General features: G+C 32.8%; 1 pseudogene; it reads right to left on the bottom strand.

The window, feature by feature from the left end:
* Positions 1-6992: 6992 nt before the first annotated feature.
* The window catches only part of LOC149579870 (ABC transporter G family member 11-like), an 87447-nt pseudogene continuing 73172 nt past the window's right edge, over positions 6993-21267 (bottom strand).

Genomic DNA, 21267 nt, shown 5'->3' on the forward strand with positions numbered 1-21267 from the left:
TATCACCCAACTTAGATGTTCACTGACTGAACCATGGAACTTCTATACATAGGTTCAATATCCTGAGCTTTAAGAACCCAAGATCGTACTCTAGCTCACTAACAATGATCTACAAAAAAGAAGAGTTGAGAAAAGTTTACATGGCAGCTCTCAAGGGGAACCATGGATTAAACTTCAGGCCAAAAGGAAATAGGAACGGTGGATTAAACTTTAGGCCAAATGTAGAGTACCGGGATAAAAGTATATTGTGATCAAGGGAAACATTGAGCAGAGGATAAGAAAACCAGTAGGATCACAAGGGGTAGTCATTTAGAATGATAGAGCAAAGACACAAGTCACCCAAAATTTCTTTACCCTGGGAGTTTGCATCATTAATTTCTAAGAGGTAACCTTTGTTGGTGAGGTCATCTGCCACTTTGTTTGCTTCTCTGAAACACTTAAGGATTTGAAATTGTGCAAATTGCACTAGGCATCACCAAGCTTCGTCGCCAATTCTCAACTGTGGAGTTACAAAGCTAAGAAAATATTTTGGGAGGCCCCTCACAATGACTATATTGGACATCTTGAAGGATGTAGCTAGTTTTACTGTAGCATAAAGAGCATCAATAATTTCTCCCTTAGGGTCCCTAAAAACACAACCGACACTTGAGATTCTTGGATTGCCTTCTGAGGCCATCAAAGTTTAGTTGGACGAAGTTAGGATACGAAGGTTCCTATTTGATTTCCTTGTTCTGTTTTGGTTTGTTGTTCAATTGGTTGCCATTGAAGGGCAGGGCAATATGAAATAAATGAATTATTTGATGCAAAGCAAGAGTCTGTCCTCTTGTTCTATGTAGTAAACATTAACAAACTTTTGCTATATAAACTTCAGTTTCATGGATGATAGTGTCAAAACTACTCACTTCATTACATAATTTATGTCAGTTGCATTCCTAGAAAATCTTCCAAATCAAATTAGGAGCCACCACCCAAATGCCTATAAAGACTTGAGTTTTGGTGTAGGGGAATTTTGGAGTAAGAGGCACAAATCATCTGAGTTCATTTTGTATATTTAAAAAACATGAGAAAAACAAAGGGGCATTGAAGTAACAATTGATTAATTGACTCTGACTCTAAAATATGTAAGCCATAAGCAAATATGGGAGTAATCCTAAGATATGCAAGTCTTTCACTTGTGAGGACTATACCCTTTAAGCTTAACCATGCAATGGACCTTGCTTTAATAAGTAATGCACTTGACCATCAAAGAGATTTTTATTTTGATCTTGTGATATCTATGGTAATTTTTATGATTTTATAACATTGCTTGATTGCATAATTACCTAATGCAGAGGGAGACCAAATGAGGCGATCTTGGGCTTCTTGGAAGTGGATGGATCTCTAGTTTAGTTCATTGTTGAGCTTGATTTTCTGATCTGCAGGGAGGGGAGAATTTGAGAAGTCTTTTTAGGTTGCGTTTTTCATCCCATTACATTCCTTGATATGGCAAGTCTTGAACTTTTGTACCCAAAAGCTTTTTAAGATATCTTTCACTTGGAAGAGGAATATGTGTTTTAAATGGTGAAAAGCTATCAAGAGTCCTAGAATTCAGTATATCTGCCATCATGGATTATCCACATGAGGTGTGGAAGAAACACCTGTTCACAACTCAACATAAAGTTACACATATGGGACATTGCAGTTGAGTTGAGAGCAATACATCTTCTCTTCGGGTCCTTGGGATCTAGGTATTTCCCTCTCAAGATTGCTAGCCATTTTGAATTTTTGTTGAACATTTTTCAGACTAATTTCACTTAAATTTATTTATACATTTCAAGTTGTGAATCATGTTACCACCTAAGTTTTTGGCTATGCTAACATTGTACCATGCAAGAAGATTCTTTTCTTTAGGCTCTTTGTTTCTTTTCCAAAGAAAAATGTTTAGCTTTGATTCAACACTAGAGACAAGATCCCTTTTGGGATAGGAAGAACCAATGCGACGTATTTAGGAATGGTGGTTAGCATTGTTTTGATCACAAGTATTTTGCCTCAAGGTAAAGCCATGAGTTTTTTTCTAGGATGAAATGCTTTTGTGTGTAACTTATATTTTGCATGCAGGTAAAGCCATGTGTGTAACTTTATTATACACTCTGGAAATTTTTTTTTATCTGTGCTTGCAAATAAAGGAAGACCAAGGTATTTGTTTGGAAGAGAATCTTGTTTAAAGCTTAGATAGTCTAATACTCTTGAGGAGATTGATGGAGGGCAGCAAGTTTTTTGTAAAGGATTTTTAGATTTATTTGCATAAAATTTTGGGTTTGTCACCACACAAAATTGTGTCATCTACCAATAAAACATGTGAGACTTTAATTTGAAATTGAGTAATGTAAAAACCTCTTCCCAAATTGCAATTAAGTTAAATTGAAATGAAGCGACTGAAAGTCTATGTTAAAATGATGAACACGTATGGAGAGAGAATCTCCTTGTCTATTTCCTTGCAAGGGAGAAAATAAGCCACAAGGCTGCCACTTAAGAATTGCAAATTTGATACTGTGTAATCCATTTACACGTCTTGGAGGAAAATCCAAACTTGATTAGAACTCTTTCCAAGAATTTCTAATCTTTTCATAGGTTTTGAGCATATCCAGTTTTATAATTGAAGCAGGAATATCTTGAGTGTATTATCCAAAAATAGTATCCCCTAGTTAATAAGGGCTATTTTTGATGAAGTTACTATTTTTAGTAAGTTGTCAGTTTCACATACAATCTTTCACATACCTCTTAAACAATGAAATGGAGTTGATAGTGAAGGAATCAACCCAATATATTGTGGCATTAGAGAAATATCCAAATTTTATAGGAAATGTCTTTAAAACTTCAAATGCATTTTCCAAGGCCTTAAAAGCTTCATATCAAGTGAAAAAGGAGAGATCTTAAAGATCTAACAAAAAGAGGTCACTACACAAGCTTTTTGATGATGTATGATAATTGAAAATTGAGTGGTTGGATTAAAATATACCATCTTCAAAAATTATGCTAATTTAGGAGAAAATAAATTTCCTTCAAATAATTTAATGAGCACCAAAACTCATTTTGAAAATATTCTTCTTATTCCAATGTTAGAAAAATAGTATAGAAGTGTTCGGCCTTAAAAATGGGGGATTACATTTTGTAGAACCTCCTAGGTTAACTAGTTTTCTAACATAAAGAAGACAAATAAGGGTTATTGGATTGGTGCTGATCTTGCATATGATGGCTCTAGCTTGAAGATTATTGTAATGGAGATGCCAATCTGATTGTAGCATGTTATTATTCTGAATGTTGTGAGATTAATTCATTGAGTGCTGTGAGAGGACTAGATTTGGGATTGTGGGTCTGAGAGAGATTTGCAAAATTACCTCCATGAAGGAATCATGGTGGGAGAATTGCTAGTGTGACAAGAGAGAGGTTTAGGGCCCTCTAGAGACAAGTTCTACAAGAGGAGCTAATGTTAAGACAAACGATGAAAGTGATGATGCATATGATGAAGAACGACAATTTGAGGAAGAGTAAAAAGGAATGAGAAGCTTTGACAAGCCATGGTTTTGGAGGGGAATAAAAAAAGAAAAAAGAAAATAACAAAATGAGATTGGGTGGTGGAAAAATTGAAGTGAACTCAGTCTTGTTTCCTATGGGATTGATTTGTTGAAGAAAATGTGAGGCTTGAAGTAAGCATGAATTTGCCCAAGAATATATGGAGCTATATCAAGTCCGTTGAATGTCCCAAGCAATTAAAAGGGGGTTGAATCTGCTATAAATTAAACTTTTATCAATTTAATCAACCTAGATCCAATAATTAATTGTTTATCTACATAACCAAATTAGACGTGAACATGGATAAGCACACACATGAACCACACAATGAACACCAAATTTTTACATGGAAAACCCAAGATCGAAAAAACCATGAAGAATCTAATTTTCATGAAAAAGAACACTGGTTGAGGTGATTTTTACAAAAGATGGCCTAGCCCAGAAGTTATCACTATCCTAAGAAAGAAGAGTGAAAAGGAAATCCACCACTGAAGAACAACTACTAGAAGAAACCCTTGGCTCATTACATTCAACGTTTAACAACACATACGCTTTGCTCACAACCCAACTTTGTACTGTCACAAAACCTCCCACATTATTCAACATATCTTCTGTTAGTGAACAGATTGTCCTCCAAGAAATTCATACAAATATAACCCTGAATGCCCAAATGAGAAGACTAATCAACACTAACAGTTGGACAAGTTATCAATCCAAAGTTATCATTGGATTGATAACTTTTCTCTGAATTTTATCGGGTACAGCTCCCCGTATATGATTTACAATGAATTAAAATATGGACGCTTTTAACCTGAAAGCACAAAAGGATTACAAACATTACCTGTATGTACAAAGTAGATGTGGAAACTAGGATTATTGAAAAGAAAGAACAACAAAGAACATTAGATGACACAAAGTTCACATGTCCAAATGCTGCATTACAAAGTAAATGAGATCAAAGAAGTATTTTCCATCCTTTTGAGAAAATGAGGAATCAGAGCTTTAGGAGATATCTTGAAATAATAGCATAATCTGAAAATAGTGACCATGAAATGTATTTCAGAGAAAACTGAAAACAACACAAAGATTGTGATCAGTGGAAGGAAAATGCATCATAATCAAAGTTCTAATACAGTTATCCACTAGCCTCCCTTCTCTAAATGAAAAAGACACAAAGATCTTCTTACACATTTACGATCCAAAAATCACTATCTAAAGGAAAGCTGAAACTCTTTTCTTTAATATTACATTAATAAATCAAAAATTCTCCTATCTCTAACACAAAGTTTAGAAAATAAGCTTTGCCCTCTCTCTCACACAAGAGATGGAATAAATCTAGAAATTTTCCTCCCCTGCTATAGCACACAGTCTGCATTCCAGAAGCAAGAAAGAATGAAACCCCCTCAACCTTTGCTATTGGCATATTTATTATCTTCTCATTTCCCCATGGAAACTCTTCAATTTCCCTAACTGAATCTTGTAAAACCTTACGACTTCCCATTTTCTTTTAATATTTTCAATCTCTCCTTTCTTAATGTTTTTATATCATTATAAACATTGTCTTATATTTTTTGATAATATGAGGCCCCTATAATATATGCATGCTGACAAGTGGCATTTTCTGGTGACAGAGTGTTGATCCGACAGTAGTGTACTAAAACACCTGTAACTTTTGATCCATAAATAATCAAGAAAAACCGCTTGAAGAGATTTTATATGATTAGTATTTTTAAAACATATCCAAAATTTACCTTGATCCAACGGTTGGATTAGAAGATATAGACCTTGAAACAAGACTTATTTTCCTCTCATTTGTATTTGTTATTGTCATTACTGATCTGATATAGGTGCAAACAGGAACCCATAACTTTTGATCTACAATGAATCTTACCAAACCTTTTGGAGAGGATTTTTAGAACTAGAATTTACAACACATATCCAAGATTTAGATCAATCCAATGGTTATATTGTGAGATAAAATCCTCGTAATATGACTATCTTATTATGCTCTGGATATTGTCACTGTCATTGCTGATCTGATAGTGTCGCACTCACAAACTTTTAACTTTTGATCCATAAATAATCTAACAAAACGCTTTGGAGAGGATTTAGAAAACTAATTTTTTTCAAACATATCTGAAAATGAGAATGATCCAACGGTTAGATTGAGATTTATACCCCTAAGACCATTATTCTGGCTTCCTGCAAATTTGTTGCCATAGAAATTACAGCAGCTTCTTCCAACAATATTTGCAAATGCATGACTTCCACTTCTTGAAAAGGTAATGAGGAATGATGAGCCCCTATGAAAATATCCTCCTTATGATCTATAGAATTTGATATTGTGTTCATGAGAGATGTTATCAAACAGGCAATCTGTAGTTAAAACTTTCCTGACAATTTGGAGAGAAGACCGCTAGTTTCCCCCCATTATAGAACCTTGAATTTGTAACCCAAGACTTGAATTTTGAAACTTTGATCTCTGAACTATTGGATTTCCAAACTTTGCTTGTGTTGAACCTATAGAATGGATCATTTGTACCACTGAACCCCTTCAAACTACTTTGAATTGAGGTTCAAAGTGGTTTGAAAACACAATCAACCATTTTTAAAACTTGGGTACATATGTGTACTAATAGGGCTCTAACTATGGGACTATTTTTTATGGAAAAATAGAGAACTCCAGTAATCTCTGGCTAAAGATGAGTGCTTTAACCATTGAGAAAATAGAGTCAATGAGAAAAGAAGACCAGGAGCTGCTTGCAGAGAGGGTGGAGGGGAGCAGGGCAAAACTAGCAAACCAAAACCAACAACACACACCTAAACTAGCAGCAAACACGAGGCTTGCACATTATTCCAACTACCACTACGCACAACAAAAACTTATTTACAATATTTACAAAGGTAGGAAAGAAACCTACGATAAAGACTGGAAGAAAGAAGAAGTTAAGTGAATCCATTTACCGGTTGAGAGAAAAAGGAGCCTTTTCGAATCAACAAAGTGTACCTCAATGGAATAGTCCAAACCGTTGCTTGATGACGACTCTTTCAATGCCAAACTTTAGATTGACAACATGTATGCATATGTTGATCCAACATCCTTTTTCGAACAGCCAAAATTTATTATAGTACTCTCCTTCACTTGAGCAATGATCCTCAATATGCACAGGTTTAGATCTCACTTCAAACTGAAAAGCATGAAATAAAGAAGGCTCACCAAGAGAAGATGTATAATGCCCTGAAGTGCTATCATGAAGATTCGATTCTTGCACATGATCATGGTTAGCTTGCAGCCATGAAGACACCTCCTTCAACATAGGATCAACCTTCAAATATATGTCCTCTTCATTCATCAAATTGACTTGGTGTTCAGACCCATTTCTACATTTTGAATCTTTCCCAGCAAGGCCATCCTCTTTGATAGTTAATCTTTCTTCTGACTATGACATCTCATATTCATGGTTGTCTTTCTGTTTCATCTCAACATTCTCATTGTAAAAAGAACCTTCAAAGTAAGATAAATCTTTATCCTTAGCATATGTTAGCTTACTATCAACACAAGTTCCAAAAGAAAGATATGATACAACATCATCATCACATATGATAGATTCCTTAATTTGCTGATTACAAACTTTAGAATGCAAAGAATCATCTTTATTATTTAGACCATTTGAATCTAGATGACATTTTGTGCCTATGGATTTGAGAGATTTAGCCTCCGGGCTAAAGAAAGAGTGTGGTGAAACCTTGTCATCTGAATTTATGAATTCTTTGACATTGCTTTGCTCTTCCTCATCATTTTCAACATGGGCGCAACAAAATCCTATCATTTTTAAAGCATCATCTTCAGCCAACAAGGATTCCTTTAAATCTCCATCATTAAAAACCACCAAATTCTGAAAGAGAGAAACATTGAGAGTAGATTGGGCTTCTTCTGGAATGTGCTTCTTCTTTGTGGCTTTTTCATCAACATAGTGCTGCTGCTCGCAAAGGTATCCTTTCATTGATGGAGCCTTCTTAGATTTTCGACCACTAAGAATCAAGCTGTCATCTAACTGGATTACTTCCTTTTGCACATCTACTAAATTTCTTGCTCCAAGGCGTTGTAACCAAAACTTAACTTCAACATTCATAGCAACAATAAAGAAGCATACCTGATTGCTTTCATTTGGTTGGTGGGCTAAGGGAATTTTACCAATAGTTCGATTAAATCTATCAATGAACTCCCTTACAGATTCATCATCTTTCATCTGAATTTGAAAAAAGATTTACTAATAATTGATGGGAATTAATTGTGGGCTAAACTATTTCTAGAAATCTTTGCTCAAGATCATCCCAAGTTGTAATACATCCATCTTGCAAATGTTGAAACCATTCTGCCGCTTTTCCCACGAGGCTTTGAACAAACAATCTAACAAACACATCTTCTTCCTGTATGCCAAGAATCCCACATGCAACAGTAATTGCCTTAATATGATCAATTGCATCTTGTGTTTTGTCTCCATGAAACTTGGAAAGTTATTCCCATGACCTTTTAGGTAAGGTTGAATAACAAGCTAGGGAAAATGGTCCGATCTGAGCCCCCCATGGCTGCGTTGCAACTATTGCCATAACACAAACTAAAACTCCACAATCAAATATTCAATGGGTTCAAAATGTAGAGTAGCCAATCTCCTGCACATGAAGATAATCACAAAACTGAGGAAGCAATCATTAGGCACTTAAATATTTACTTCATTCCCCAGCAAAGTCACCAAAAATCTGTTAGTGAATAGATTGTCCTCCAAGAAAATACATACAAATATAACCCTGAATGCCCAAATAAGAAGACTAATAAGCACTAACAGTTGGACAAGTTATCATTGGATTGATAACTTTCCTCTGAATTTTATCGAGTACAGCTCCCTGTATATGATTTACAATGAATTAAAATATGGATGCTTTTAACCTGAAAGCACAAAAGGATTACAAACATCTACCTATATGTACAAAGTAGATGCGGAAATTAGGATTATTGAAAATAAAGAACAACAAAGAACATTAGATGACACAAAGTTCACATGCCCAAATGTTGCATTACAAAGTAAATGAGATCAAAGAAGTATTTTCCATCCTTTTGAGAAAATGAGGAATCAGAGCTTTAGGAGATATCTTGAAATAATAGCATAATCTGAAAACAGTGACCATGAAATGTATTTTAGAGAAAACTAAAAACAACACAAAGATTGTGATCAGTGCAAGGAAAATGCATCATAATCAAAGTTCTGATACAGTTATCCTCTAGCCTCCCTTCTTTAAATGAAAAAGACACAAAGATCTTCTTACACATTTACAATCCAAAAATCACTATCTAAAGGAAAGCTGAAACTCTTTTCTTTAACATTACATTAATAAATCAAAAGTTCTCCTATCTCTAACACAAAGTTTAGAAAATAAGCTTTGCCCTCTCTCTCTCACAAGAGATGGAATAAATCTAGAAATTTTCCTCCCCTGCTGTAGCACACAGTCTGCAGTCCAGAAGCAAGAAAGAATGGAACCCCCTCAACCTTTGTTATTGGCATATTTATTATCTTCTCATTTTCCTGTGAAAACTTTTCAATTTCCCTAACTAATCTTGAAAAACCTTATGACTTCCCATTTCCTTTTAATATTTTCAATCTCTCCTTTCTTAATGTTTTTATATCATTATAAACATTGTCTTATATTTTTTGATAATACGAGATACCTATAATATATGCATGCTGACAAGTGGCATTTGCTGGTGATAGAGTGTTGATACGACAGTAGTGCACTAAAACACCTGTAACTTTTCATCCATACATAATAAAGAAAACTCGCTTGGAGATATTTTATATGATTAGGATTTTTAAAACATATCCAAAATTTACCTTGATCCAACGATTGGATTAGAACATATAGCCCCCGAAACAAGACTTATTTTCCTGTCATCTGTATTTGTTATTGTCATTACTGATCTGATATAGGTGCAAACAGGAACCTATAACTTTTGATCCACAATGAATCTTACCAAACCCTTTGGAGAGGATTTTTAGAACTATAATTTACAACACATATCCAAGATTTAGATCAATCCAATGGTTATATTGTGAGATAAAACCCCCGTAATATGACTATTTTATTATGCTCTAGATATTGTCACTGTCATTGATGATCCGATAGTGTCGCACTCAAAAACCTGTAACTTTTGATCCATAAATAATATGACAAAACGCTTTGGAGAGGATTTATAAAACTAGTTTTCTTCAAACATATCTGAAAATTAGAATGATCCAATGGTTAGATTGAGATTTATACCCCCCACACTAAGACCATTATTCTGGCTTCCTGCAAATTTGTTGTCATAGAAATTACAGCAGCTTCTTCCAATAGTATTTGCAAATGCATGACTTCCACCTCTTGAAAAGTAATGAGGAGTGATGAGCCCCTATGAAAATCATCCCCGTTATGATCTATAGAATTTGATATTGTGTTCATGAGAGATGTTATCAAATAGGCAATCTGTAGTTAAAACTTTCCTGATAAGTTGGAGAGAAGACCGCTAGTTTGCCCCCATTACAAAACCTTGAATTTGTAACCCAAGACTTGAATTTTGAAACTTTGATCTCTGGACTATTGGATTTCCAAACTTTTCTTGCGTTGAACCTGTAGAATGGATCATTTGTACCACTAAACCACTTCAAACTACTTTGAACTAAGGTTCAAAGTGGTTTGAATACACAATTTACAAGTTTTAAAACTTAGGTACATATGTGTACTAACATCTTCTTTTCATACAACTTCCACATAATCCATTACAATAATCCACTTATTTATATTAGCCTTTAAAATATAAAATCACCTAGTGGGTCATCAAAATATAGATTGAAACAAGTCCCATATTAAATATTTTGGTAGTGGGGGGGAATGCAAAGTGGATCTGACCACATAAATTGCCTCAACCCAAACAGTGGCTCCTTATGACACTTATATTCTTTTTCATTTCTCTATGGAACTTTCACTTGCATAGAATAGGAACAATTTTTGTTGTGAAAGCTACTCTTACAACTTGTGTTGGAGAACATGTACATTCAACTCATTCATTTCATTTACTAGATGTTAATATCAATTGTACATATCATTGAATGATTAATACAAGGAATATTTACATATTTCAATTTGGCACTTAATGAAACATATTTTGCAATAGAAGTGAATTGAATGTCAGAATTAGATAGACATGTTTTCTTGTATGAATCATTTTATCTGTGCTATGCTAGAGCTAAGCTCAATGTACAATGCACAAGCACCATAGCTTAGGGTTTGGCAGGAGCCATTGTATCCACTTTCAGGGAGCCAACACTATTGTAAAAAAGACCCTAATAAGACGAAGATTAAAATATTAAAACTTCCATTCATTAAATATAGTGAAGGACGAAAGATCAAAGGTTGTATTGCAACCGGTGAAAGACACACAATGTGGATCTTAATTATAACTCGCTATATATATTATTGGAAGGGGAACTCTACAAAATGGAGAAATTATCATCTCATGAGGGTACAATAATATAGTGATTGATTTATATATGCCCCAATGGGGTATTAAAAGTAAAATAACATTGAAGGTATGTTTATATATTGTTCACTTTAAATTATGTTTAAAATTATTATATATGATGAACTCTCATTTAGCATAGGTACATTCCTTTTATTTATTTATTGATATTTAAAAGGAAAGATATTAGTAGATGATAATTCATTTGAAAAGACTAATTAAACCTCTTACGAAGGTATGACCACAAGCTTTTAGTGTTAGTGTAAGATGGGTACATTTCCATTTGGATGACATGATGAAGTTAAATGCAACTCTTAGTGTCAGTATGAGAGATGCTCATTTGGTTAACACTATGTAAATAAATTATCACTATATATAGAAGGTGAAGCTAAGATAAGATAAGATAAGCTAATAATATTAATAGTTAAATATAAAAATATTATTATTGAGAATAATTATTAAGTTATTTTTTTATTACTATAAGAGCTTTTTACCTTGATTTTTTCCTCTAACAATGATCTTGTAGAAAAAAGAGGGAGAATTAGTTTCAAAGGGAGGCTGACATTTCAAGAAACCTTGAAAGAGAGGGAGAAGATAGAGGATATGATTCAGTCAACCTTCGATGATTTCATTCATATTGCTTCAGAGGGAATAAATCATGTTGAGATGGATTTTCCACTGATCAATAAATTGTAGCAGTTAAGAAGATTGTGATTCATGAATATACCTCATGACTGTGTGATTTTAATGGGCCTTCCCCCTTTGTACACCATGAGGAAGTGACAACTTCAAAATGATCTCACTTGTATTTGCAAGAAGTTGTTGAAAGGTGACAATCTTATAATAACTTAATTTTCTATTATGATGGATATCTTATGATGTCTATATAGATCATGATAGATTATATCTTTCATGGTGGATGTTTATATGGTAAACATTATGAGAATGCATGTGCACATACCTTATACACATTTTTTGAGTATATGGTGAATGTTATGAAAATTGATGTTCTAGAGGCCATTTCTCACAACACTTGATGAATATCTTGCATCTCATTCTAGAGGTCATTACTCAAAAGAGTGTTTAGTGAATAGCATATGTTTATATATTGGAGACCAATATACTATGATATCAAAATGGTGAATATCATATGTTGATGTTTTGTAGATTATTACCTTATTGAGTGCATGGTGACTATCAAGTGTTGATATTCTGGAGACCATTACTGAGTATTCGGTGAATATCATACATTATGAAGGCCAATACTGATGATATCAAATGTGATAAAAAAATGGTGGATATCTTTTGATCAAAGATATCCTTAAAGTTTGTCATTCCTAATATTACTAATGGTGTAATACCTGTCTTGCGTCTATCCTCCCTAGCGAAGAGGGAGTGTTGATGTTTAATAGATCTAGTTGGATAAACTTATACATAATTATATATGAGATGTAATATATGTGTGTGTGTGTGTGTGTGCACATGGGCGTGTGCACGTGTGCGTGCATGCATGTGTATTATATTTGAGATATATGTTTATTGTTATATGATAAAAATTAATATAATAATCATTCACACACACACAAATTTGTGAGAGAGATTAAATTTATAAGATTACCAAATAGACATGTCGCATGAAGGGACAAGTCTCTTCATGACTTATTCTCAATATAAATAATATATCACTATCATTTGGAGAACACATACCAAATATAATGACAATGCTTAGTACATTTGCAGTGATCCTCAGAAAATATAACATTTTCTAGCTTCTCTTTAGTGGTTCTTATGAATTGTTGTCTTGGTCAATTGGATCTCAACTTCAATCAAAGGATTTTTGGAAATTATTTTAGTATAATAATCAAATTATTTTCTTTCTTTCTAAATTATGATGAAAATTATGTTATATGATTTGTTTGTAATGTCATGATTTCATATGATGCATATGATGATGTTTTACTTCCATAATAATATTAGATAGATACTCATGTCATTTGATGATATATACATGATGATGTTGATAATTACCATTTTATTTTATCAAATATATGTAATTTGAATATGAATATTAGTTTACTATTTGATTATGATTTATCAAACGTTGACCTACTGATGTGCCTCTAATTGTATCAGAGTGGTTGTAGGAAGAAGGCAAGAGTGTGGTTGAGGTAGAGGAGGTAGTCTCCTCGAAAGAGGTAGGTTCATACATTTTGATAGCCTACACACACCACATTGTCAAATGTTATTTTGCTGATAACTTCAATTTGTTCTTTCCCTCATGTGATCAAATGTGAAATGATAAAATAATAAATTAATGGTATTTATGTTCATTATATAATATGTTTTGATTGGATTGAAAATAGAAAGGAAAATATTAAAAACACATTAATTATAAAGGTAACGTAGACAAATTTATATCTATTATAAGTTCATGAGGATGCGTTTTTGTTGTACACATATATTTAAGTTCAATACTATCACAAGGATATATAAATATTTCAAGGAAATTAAATAAAATATTTAAAAGATTATAAATTCTATGTTTTCTTATAAGCTTTTTATTCACAATAATTGTAAAATAAACTAAATGACAAAATAAATCATTATAAAATTAAACAACTGCCACATAATGACTAGTAGTTGCCATTAATGAATAGTTTTTAATTATATTACAAAGAAAAAGTATATTTGTTGTTAAATGATAAGATTGTAATTCTATTTTTAATATTAAATTATAATGTAGAAATCATATCAAGTGTTATAAATAATTTGTTCAAAACTCTCAACAATAGCAATACTACCTAGAAACTAGAGTAATAACCACAAGCAGTTGATATAAAGACAAACAATAGATAGGATAATTTAAATGACATATTAAAATATGAATGGATTATCTATGTAAATTAAATAAGTATTGGCACACTTTCTCAATTTAATTTAAGAAAAAAATAATATTAGTTAAAGCTAAGTTTGAAAAAATAATGGTGTTGACATCTAATTCGTTTGAATTAAGTGGAGAGAAACTAAGACTAAATTTCTAGCAAGACTAATTAGATGGTAGACTTAGTAAATTAATATTGAAAAACTTGTTAGTTTAAGTAATCTTAAGTACAAATGTGTTATAAATATTCAAATAATAATAATATCCATAAGTAGTTCATCTGAAGACAAACAATAGATATAAAAAATTAATTCTCATATTAAAATAATGATGTATTATCTAAGTGAAATCAAAAGATTGTTGGTACAATTCTTGGATTAAAATTTAAGATATAAATAATAGAAAATCTATCTATTGAGTTGTAGCAATTCTCTAATTTCATGAAATTCTAGTTGCTTCAATTAAATTGGATCCCACAAATTAATGCGCTATCTATCCATGTATGCCCACCCTTTGTCCTTTTTATCTCACATACCCTTTATTCATTTTCTATGAGGATGAGGAAGTAATTAGAAAGTTTTTCAACTTGGTGAATTGCTTAAAAATTGAACATAACTAAAACTTGAAATTTAAAACAACCTGGTCCAAAATATTCCTGAACCTATCATTAATGAAGCGAACATTAAAGACTCCTAAAGTGTTATCAATCACCATATTATCATAAATATACAGATCATTTTTATCCACCATTATATTACAACACTTAAATAACTTAAATATCATAACAGAGAAATGGTACTATACTGTCTTATTTTGGAAGCACTTCAGTTTAATTAGCACATAAATAGTGAGATTTAATGCCATACTTGCATTTAATTTGCGATTCTCCCCTTTCTTCTCATTTCTTCTCATTTATCCTTTGCAAAATCAAGTAGGACTTATAGATCCTCCTTGGTATTCCAATTTCATGGTGCCAATCTCGAGGTAGGATCTATCCACTTGGGTTCTCCCTTGCCTTTCTTTAATCAATCAAGATCTATTGTAATGCCCACCTATAGTTTGGTTTATGTTTTGATTGCCAAATTCTTTTAGGCCTATTTCCATGTTTTTGTTAGTTTTAGAGATATTTGATATACAGTTATTGGATATTATTTCATGACTCAAATTAGAGATATATTAGTGATGATTACCTAGTTGACTATATTTCATGTGTTGTTTAATGATTATGGTTACTTGTGCATTAATGATGTTTCAACTGATTCGTAATTAATAAATGTGATGTCTTTCATAATGATGTCAGATGGTTATTTTATATTCATAATGATGCATTTTTACATCTGAGGATTCAATCTTTGACTTGTGGTTATTATGATTCTTGCCCTATACTTGCATGTGTGTGGTGCACGTGTCTATTTTATCTTTCTATTTGATGTGTCTAATGTGGTTAAGGGAAGGAGGTGTAGTCACCTACTAGTCTAGATCTACATGATGTACCACTCCCTGCCATTGCCTATTTAGTTAGATATATTTATATACATGTACATGCTTGTCCTTTATGCAAGATACAGGTACTGAGCATCGACTTCCCATAAATTGCCAGGATGAGCGCGCCCTATTACAATACTCAAATGGTAAGAATGGGAAGATAATGATGAGGTCCAATCCCAGACATACTCTAAATACTTGTCCTACAAGGAGGAATCGTAATTGACTGTCTACCCTTTTAAAAACCCACGAGTCTGTTGTGTGCATGTTGTTTGATTCTTGTTTTGGTTGATTTTCTTTATGCATTTCTTGAGGTTTGACTTTGTGGTTTGCTTGATTGACTAGTTATTTTTAATTCTTGGATTGATTGATGGTATTGATTTATAAAATGTTCTTTAATTTAAAAGTGGAAAAATGTTAAAATAGTATGATCTTGAATTTTTGAAATTATTGTGATCAAATGGATTTTTAGTTAAATTAAAAGATTTAATTTAAAAGTCCTAATTTTAGAAAACTACATTAAAAAGATTTGAAAATTAATATTGAATTTAATTATGGTGTAGCATTATTATTTAATTAATAAAGATTTAAAAACTAGTGACATTAAAAAATATACTTATCTTTATTAATTAAATAATATATGCATTTTTTTAATGAAATTACTTTAAATAATAAAGTTGATGAAGGAATAAATAAATTATAATAAAATAATATTTTAATTCAAAAAATGGATTAGTTGTGCATGAAAGGAATAATAAAATAAAATAATTACAATTTAGAAAGAATGGATACAAAAATCCTAGAAGGTAATTAGAGTTCTATATTAGAGGGTTTTCAGGTCATTATTTCACACACAGGTTTTGGGGAACAAATTTTGGATTTGGTAGAAGAAGAAATTTTTGGTAGCTTGAAGGTTTTCGTTTCAACAAGGTTCTTTAAAACAATTTGCGAGATTGTTAGCTTCAGCGTGAGGTAGGGTTTGAAAAACCAAGGTTTAATATTTTATTTGAGAGGATCTATTTGCATCATGTTTTCAGGATGCTTGAATCCTATTTATTATTTTAGATCATTTTCCTAGATCTATACAAATGGAATTAGAAATTTTAATTGTATCTACAAAAGAAAATGTTAGAGAGAAAATTGATTTTTTAAGGCTAGGGCTTGATTAGAATTTTAATTAGATTAAATTATCAAATTGATTTAAATATCTCCGTATTTTCTTTATAGAAAAAAGGGAAGCTTTTGGAAAATTTTTTCTATCCGGCCTGTAGTTGTAAACAATTAAAAAAATCTTTTAACGCAATAGTAAAAAAATTTCTTTTCTTTATAATAAAGAAATAAAATAAAAATATTTATAGAGGAGGGGTTTGTTGACATATGAGTCAAGTTTGTTATTAGTGGAATACACTTATTTAGATTGTAAGTATCTACCAAGCTTATTAAACAATTAACAATGTTTACCAAGCATTTCAGTTACTACTGAGTTCTACAATTGCTACCGAGTCCTTTGGATAAATTTTAGTGCATGCCGAGCAGTCTCAGTTAGCGTGAAGATCAATACAGTAAATCGAGCATCTCAGTGTATACAGGGTTTACCAATGTAAACTGAGCATTGCAGTGCTTACCGATTTCACAGTTGATGTGATGTGAGTCCAGTGTTAACCACGCTACTATGTGTTAACCAAGTGATTCAGTTTACACCAAGCTCGTAGAGGAAGCATTGACCGAGTCACACAGTGTGAATCAAGTGATTCAATTTATATGTCAAGTTTCATAGTATTCACCGAGTCACCAATGTAGATTGAGTTCAAGGCTATGAGTATCTTCATTTGGGCTGACTTTGTAATATTTGTGTAAACTTATATTGTGGCCGACTTTGTAATTGTGTAATTGGATTGGTATTTATGAAATGAATTGTATCATATCCAAATATATATGAAAAAGTAATGCAATGTAATCTAATGCAATAAGAAAAGAGCAGAAAAAGCGAATTAAAAGGCTACAACAATATAAGGAGCAAAAAAGACATATCTATCACAACAAGGTGATTTGTACACAAAGGAATCTCATTCAGCAAACCAAGTTGCAAATCAAAGATCAACTATTGCTTCATCCTAATAGGTGGATCAGTCAAATCCTTTAAAAAGGTAGACTTAAAAGTTTTATGCAAATATCTTTACCAAGTGCATACTTCATTGTATGTTTGTAAATCCTTTATCAAGGTGTACCTAGTAGTCCTTATTGCTCCTAATAGGGTAGATCATCAAAAGTGATCAATGTAAGCCTTAACAGGCCAACTTTATACTGCAGTACTAAAGCTTGTGTGTATCATACCCACCCCAGTTTTGCTTTCTATTTGGAAGGTTTCTAGGTCAAGATCATATTATATGAGAAGGATTAAATGATAATTGGATAATTGAAGTTAAAATTTTTGCAGAGTTACTAATTAACCCCTCCCCTCTTAGTAACTTAGCCTTTCTAAATATTTCCAACAATTGGTATCAGAGCATTGTGGTTCTCAGGAGAAAGTTTAACAACTTGAGCAAAGATCAAGGCCATGAAGATATTTAGACTTGACAAAGCTATTGACAATGAGAAGTAGGATTTGGTTGCACAAATCAAGAAAGCAAAGGAGAAACTCTTCCAATCCTTGAAAAGAAGAAAAGATCTTGCAATTCAAATGGATGATCATCTCTACATTGAAGAAAGAATTGAAGACTTTCATCCATCAAACAACTCAAATGAAGCAAATGATGCAATCAAAGAACTCTTGGAAAAGAATGGTGAGAAAACTAAGGAGACAATAAGAAATTCAATCAGTAAGGCTATGTGAAATCATGGAAGAGAAAAACAAGACAAAAGCAGAAATGGAAGGAAAAGACAATGAGATTCAACATCTATCCCTTCAATAGACTGACTTCATTAATCAACTCACCAATGCAAATGAAAAAATCATGAACCTAAGATTTGAGAATGAAAGATTATAGAATGATCTAGACTCTAAAAGGAAAATTAATGAAAGAATGATGAAATCCCAACTAGACATGAATTAATTGAATGAGAAAAATCTTTATAGACAAAAGGGGAAAGCAAGAATTAGATACAAAGAAGAAAGTGAATCTTCCAAACAAGGAGCTCAAAAGAATCAAAGACCTACTTGCAATCATTGTGGTAAGATAGGTCATACATCAAACAAATGTTGGAGCAATGGGAAAGGAAAATTCAATGGAAAATGCTACAACTGTAATAAGCATGGTCATAAGGCTAATGAATGTAAAGAGAAACCAAAATTTGAAGGAAAATGTCACAAATGTAAGAAACATGGACACAAGTCATCAGAATGAAAAACCAAGAGATTGAATCCAATAGAGAAAATTGTGAAAGCAATATTTGGTTGGGACTACAACACTTGGTGTAGATGTCATTACCATGGAGAATTTGGACACATTGGAATGAATTTTGGAAAACACCATATGAGGAAAAGAGATACCACTAAAAGATGTTTCACTTGTACAGAACTTGGTCATCTTGCCAAAAATTGTATTAATACTGGAAGGATAGAAGATGAAAAGAAGGAAAAGGTTAAAAACAGATGAGACAATAATGGGTTCCAAAGTCTTCCGAGAATGCAAGTCCAAGCAATGATGATCAAGTCACTCAAGAATTTGGTGACTCTACCATTTCTACTTAAGTTCTCAAAGGGGAACTAGAACTAGGCTATCAAAGAAGACATCCAAATTAGTTCCATATTGAAAGGACAAAAGATCCAAATCAGTATTCAAGATATAAAGAGATCACCAAGTAAAAGGGTACTAGTATCTACCAAGTTACTTTCTTTACCGAGTGAGGTTGGGTCATAGACTTTACTAAGCAAAGTCGGGAGTAACTAAAATTTATATGGTTACTAAGTGATGGAAGACTCTACTGAGTGATCAATGCAAGCAAAGTGGATGATAGACTGTCAACATGATGTGAATCGATCTATCTTTTGTACTAAGCATTTATGGTAGAATTTTTGATAAAAGGTGTGGAATCGAAGTCATTTTTACTATGAAATTCTCAAGAGCTATTGCACAGTGTGATCTTCAGAGCATCTAAGCAATTTTAGTGAATTGTCAATGAAAGATTTCAAAATCTCTCAAACCCTACCGAGTGAAGATGACATCCAACAACAGCAAGGCAAAGCGAGGTTCAAACATGCTAGTTCATGGTGTAGAATGGAAGGCACCAGACTTCAAGCTCACTCCTGCAATCGCCGAAACCCTAGATCCAAGTAGAGTGCAGTCTCAAATCCCTCCAAAGGTACTGTTGATCAATGATATCCACACTCACTTTAAATGTGTTATACAAGACATTGGTACTTTGGAAATGGATGATGCCCTAGAAAAACTATGTGTAAATGGCATTTTGAAACCTAGGCATTAACACCTCAAAAAAAAGGGTTAACCCATATTCCTCACATGCCTTATGAATTTCAAGTTAAATGGATTAGGTTTATCCTTAGTCAGGTGCATAATGGGTAGTTGTATTTGGAGCAACTAGTAGTGATCATGAAGAAGATGATTCATAGAATCACTGGTCTCCCAATGTTGAAAAAATCCAAGACAACCAAAACCCTAGGTTGGGTTGAACTTGAGAAGAAAATCCTAGCAAAATGAGACAACAGAGGCATGAAGATTAGCAGTGTCATAGATACAGAGTTGAAATTCAGAATTCATATTATTGCACATAAGATTTAGAGTTTGAGAAAGTTAAACAGTCTATCATGTGAAGCAATTGACCTTGCAAGCTAATGAAGAAAAACCTCTCTTTTGATCTTGCTGAGCTACTATTGAAACAATTCAACAAAAACATGAAAAGCATCAGGACATCAAAGAATAACCCATGTAAGTTTGGCTCCCTATTGACATGCTTATTCTTTTATGTTCAAAAATTTTTCCCTTCAAAAGGTTCTGTTGTGTGGAGAAAATATGTGCCAATGTTATATAAGATTAATGAATATATTGTTGAAATGGGTGAGAATTACAATAGTATCATGGACAACTATTTTGATGCTTTTAAGGAGAAAATGAACAACAAATTCTGGATTCCCAAAAATTTAATTGAAGATTATAAGGATGATGTGTGTTTCATGGTAGATAGTGATAAAGTATACATTCAGGCAGTTAGACCTAGAATTGCATCGGTGAAACCTCTTGGATATGAGATTAATATTGATGAAACCAAGGAAATAATTTAGGCACTTGTAAATGAACCACTTGATCCTAAAGCTATATATTTTGGCACATATGATGAAGCTAAAGCCAGGATAGAATTGGAGATCAAGCTCCCTTAGGCAGTTAACAAAGGAAAGAAGATAACCGTTAAACTAAAAAAAATTTCTACTCTCTTGTTGAACAAGGGAAAAGGTGAGGACAAAGAAGCAGAGGATGAAGAAGAATCAGAGGAAGTGGAACCACTGAAAAAGAAGGGAAAGGTAATCATTACCAAGCCTGCCAAGCCATCCATTGCTGTATTCACTAGAAGATCAAGGAAGAAAACTGACAAAGAAGGAGTAGATATAATATTTAGCAGACCTCCACCCACCTTCCAAGATAGGTTGAAGGAACTAGAAGCTAGAGCTGGTCTAACCAACTTTAAGGCATTAAAATATGAAACTAGGATTGATGTAGAGTAGAAAAAAATAGAAGATATGGTCATGGATAAAATGGGTAAGTGGAAGTACTCACTTGACCAGCTTAAATCTCAGATTCCTAATGTTTTAATGGTGAAGATCAAGCCAAGATGGGAATTTTCC

This window comes from Cupressus sempervirens, chromosome 1 (assembly GCF_028749045.1).
Source record: "Cupressus sempervirens isolate cs-2001-9-10 chromosome 1, ASM2874904v1, whole genome shotgun sequence".
NCBI lineage: Eukaryota > Viridiplantae > Streptophyta > Pinopsida > Cupressales > Cupressaceae > Cupressus > Cupressus sempervirens.